Raw genomic sequence first — 4,868 nt, 5'->3', positions numbered from 1 at the left:
AGTACTCTGTATGGCAGGCCTCTGACAGGATGTGTTAAGAGTGTGTTCAGAATGACTAAGCACTGTAATACAGGCGTATTAAAGTGCTTATTCAAGCGATCAAAAGATTGCAGGCTCAAGCCCCCTAAGGGGACTAAAAAAGTGTAAAGACTTCAATACAGCTTTTATAATTAATAAAAAACATTTAAAAAGTTTTTCCAATATATATATATATATATATATATATATATACACACATATACACACACACACACACACAGTGGTCCCTCAGGATACAATATTTTGAACATACAATGGTCTTTTCTGACCCATCAGAAGCTGAAACCAGACTCAACATACAGTGGATGGATGAGCTCCTCCATTTGATGTCGGAGTAGGGTGGCTCCATTTTTACTTTTCTGGTACACTGTGTTCTATATAGGATCTTGAAGAAGCCCCTGTCCTCATCCTAGAAAGTGGTTTATAGCTTTCAGCAGCTATTCCTGACTTTCATATGTAAGGACTTGCTTTATCTCTCTTATTTTTCTGCAGTCTTCATTTTCTCTTATCTTATAATGATATTTTGGGCCTTTGGAACCAATTACTGGTTTTCCATAGTTATAGACTCAAGGTACAATGGTTTCAACATGCAATGGCCGTGCCAGAACCATTTATACTGTAACTTGAGGGACCACTGTATGTATGTATGTGATGCCAATGAGGGTTAAAAAATAAAAAAATAATTAACTCACCTCCTCCAATTGATCGCGTAGCAGCTGGTCTCCTGTTCTTTCTTCAGGACCTGTCAAAGGACCTGTGGTGACATCACTGTGCTCATCACATGATCCATCACCATGGTAATGGACCATGTGATGAGCTCAGTGACGTCACCACAGGTCCTGAAGAAAGAACAGGAGACCGGCTGCTACGCGATCAATTGGAGGTGAGTTAATTATTTTTTTAACCCTTATTGGCACTGCCCCACCAATGTTTATTATACTGGGGTTTTGGGGGGGGGAGGGGCGCACTGCGCCACCAATGCTTATTATACTGGGGTGTTGGGGGGGGCGCACTGCGCCTCCAATGTTTATTATACTGGGGTGTTGGGGGGCGCACTGCGCCACCAATGAAGATAACTGACCTGTTAATACAGGAGGCGGGTGCCGGAATCAAATAGCCGGCACCCGACCTCTATGACAGGGAACTGCGATCAGCGGCAGTTAACCCCTCAGGTACCGCAAGGGTTAACTGCCGCTGATCGCAGCTCCCTGTCATAGAGGTCGGGTGCCGGCTATTTGATTCTGGCACCCGCCTCCTGTATTTGTATTAACAGGTCAGTTATCTTCATTTGTGGTGCAGTGGCCACAGCCCCTCCCCTCCTCCTCCCGTCTCTCTTCTTATTGGCGGCAGCAGCACAGGGGGAGGGAGAGACTTCTTCTCCACTGCGCTGCTGAGAAGAACATCGGCGGAGGGGCAGAGAACTATAATCTACTGTGCCCCGCCGCTGTATTCAACTGCAGAGCGGCGGGTCTAGTCGCAAATGGCGACAAGCCTAAAAAGTCGTCGCCATTTGTAAATTCTAAGTCGCATTGGCGTCCGTCCTCCGTTTTCCACTGACAAGAATAGGACAGGTTGTATTTTTTTGACGGACTGGAATCACGGACGCAGAGAAAAAATGGAGGACTATCAGTTTTTTTTCACAGCTCCATAGAAATGAATGGGACCTCCGCTAAACTGTGAAAAATGACGGAACGGACGCAGATGCACACAACGGTCGTGTGCATGAGGCCTTATAACGTAGTATTAGTACATTTTCTATACTGAGTATAGCACTATCATATTTACTTTATTATTTGTGTTTGCAGAGTGTTGTTGCATTGTTTAAAATGTATGCGACCCGCAAAAAATGCAGATGTGGATTAAAAAAAATATGTTTGTGTGCATGAGTCCTTATAGGGAACAAGCATTACTACAAACACTCATTCACAATAATAGGCCTATATAAATGTGCTGGCGATCATTATCTTTCAGGCAGCTGATTGTGCTGTGTGAACAGTGATCTGCTGCCCAGAAGCAATAAATCTGGATGAAAAGCCCAGTGCCCATCAGAGGTTATATGTTTGTAGGGGAGAATAAGCCAGTACCAGGATACCATGGCAGCATGCTGTACCCAGGGCCGCTGATAGAAATCATGGGGCCCCGTACAGCATACATGACGGGGCCCCCTTCAGCTCCACCCCCTGATCCCTCCTTCAGCCACACCCCTGGCCCCGCCCTTGGCCCCTCCCCAGACGCCGCCTTCTGTAAGCCCTGTAAGGCTTCATTCAGACGTCCGGATGCGTTTTGCGGATCCGATCCATCTATCAGTGGATCCGTAAAAATCATGCGGACGTCTGAATGGAGCTTTACAGGGGGTTGATCAATGACAGGGGGGTAATCAATGACAGGGGGGAGATCAGGGAGTCTATATGGGGTGATCACCACAGTCATTGATCACGCCCCTGTAAGGCTTCATTCAGACGTCCGGATGCGTTTTGCGGATCCGATCCATCTATCAGTGGATCCGTAAAAATCATGCGGACATCTGAATGGAGCTTTACAGGGGGGTGATCAATGACAGGGGGGTAATCAATGACAGGGGGGTAATCAATGACAGGGGGGTGATCAGGGAGTCTATATGGGGTGATCACCACAGTCATTGATCACGCCCCTGTAAGGCTTCATTCAGACGTCCGGATGCGTTTTGCGGATCCGATCCATCTATCAGTGGATCCGTAAAAATCATGCGGACGTCTGAATGGAGCTTTACAGGGGGTTGATCAATGACAGGGGGGTAATCAATGACAGGGGGGTGATCAGGGAGTCTATATGGGGTGATCACCACAGTCATTGATCACGCCCCTGTAAGGCTTCATTCAGACGTCCGGATGCGTTTTGCGGATCCGATCCATCTATCAGTGGATCCGTAAAAATCATGCGGACGTCTGAATGGAGCTTTACAGGGGGTTGATCAATGACAGGGGGGTAATCAATGACAGGGGGGTGATCAGGGAGTCTATATGGGCTGATCACCACAGTCTTTGATCACGCCCCTGTAAGGCTTCATTCAGACGTCCGGATGCGTTTTGCGGATCCGATCCATCTATCAGTGGATCCGTAAAAATCATGCGGACATCTGAATGGAGCTTTACAGGGGGGTGATCAATGACAGGGGGGTAATCAATGACAGGGGGGTGATCAGGGAGTCTATATGGGGTGATCAGGGGCTAATAAGGGGTTAATAAGTGACGGGGGGGGGGGGGGGGTGTAGTGTAGTGGTGCTACTTTACTGAGCTACCTGTGTCCTCTGGTGGTCGATCCAAACAAAGGGGACCACCAGAGGACCAGGTAGCAGGTATATTAGACGCTGTTATCAAAACAGCGTCTAATATACCTGTTAGGGGTTAAAAAAAACACATCTCCAGCCTGCCAGCGAACGATCGCCGCTGGCAGGCTGGAGATCAACTCTCTTACCTTCCGTTCCTGTGTGCGCGCGTTCACAGGAAATCCCGGCTCACGCGAGATGACGCGTATATGCGTCGCTGAGCGCAGGGCTGCCACCTCCGGAACGCGAATCTGCGTACAGCGGTCCGGAGGTGGTTTGGTTATGTCGAGGCTGCCCGGGCCCCCCTGCCAGCCGGGCCCGGTACAACTGGGCCAGCTGTACTGGCCTATCAGCGGCCCTGGCTGTACCATCTACTCACTGCGGGGCCACAGGGCCCCTACTGCCCCCAGCTCTGAGGCCTTATCCAGCTTTGTGGATTAGGCTACTTTCACACTGGTGTTTTGGTTTCCGTTTCAGGGCTCTCACAAGCGGTCCAAAACGGATCAGTTTTGCCCTAATGCATTCTGAATGGATAAGGATCCGTTCAGAATGCATCAGTTTGCCTCCGTTCACCTCTGGAGGCGGACACCAAAACGCTGCTTGCAGCGTTTTGGTGTCCGCCTGACGATGTGGAGGCAAATGGATCCGTCCTGACACACAATGCAAGTCAACGGAGACGGATCCGTTTTCACTGACACAATAGAAAATGGATCTGTCCCCCATTGACTTTCAATGGTGTTCAAGAAGGATCCGTTTTGGCAACGTTAAAGATAATACAAACGGATCTGTTCTGAACGGATGCATGCGGTTGTATTGGTCCAAATCCGTCTGTGCAGATCCATGATGGATCCGCACCAAACGCGAGTGTGAAAAGTAGCCTTACTATAATGTCCTCGTCTATACAGTAACGTGCACCATTTGGAGCCAGTGATGTCTGATGGTGTGATATACAGGGACAGGAGATCTTCCTTCCAGCTCATACGTGACATGGCGGAGAGCTAGTGAAAAGGAGCAAGTCACAGTAATGTCCTGTGGGAGAGGGCGGGCCCTGCCCCTATGTGCGGAGCCCAGGCATTTCAGGAAAGATTTGGCTTTCCTCAAAGCATTTCACTAATTATTAACCACTTCCACTATCCATTTCTATTGAGAGGACTGAGAGCACCCTTAATGCTCACCCAGGAACACGTGCCCGCCACAGACTGCACGAGCGAGCCGCACTCTTCACATACACATGTAACATGGCCGCCAGCAGCATTTCATACACTTCAAATGAACAGCCTCCCCCAAGCAATATTGTGGGAAGATCACATATCTGTCCCTAATTATACGAAAGAGAAAATGTGCTTGCATCACAGGCACAAAGTCCGCGCCGCCCTCCCCCAGCAGAGCATAGTAACTGAGTCAGTGGATCTCCTGCAGCAGCTCTTGTTTGTTGTCTTGGCAGCAGTTCAAAGAATGAGGGGGAGGGAGAGCAGGCGAGGAAGCGTGGGCGTGCAAGCCGTGTGACAGTTACTGCGCCTGCGCA

This window comes from Bufo bufo, chromosome 4 (genome assembly GCF_905171765.1).
Source record: "Bufo bufo chromosome 4, aBufBuf1.1, whole genome shotgun sequence".
Lineage (NCBI taxonomy): Eukaryota > Metazoa > Chordata > Amphibia > Anura > Bufonidae > Bufo > Bufo bufo.
Note: the sequence above shows the minus strand (reverse complement) of the source record.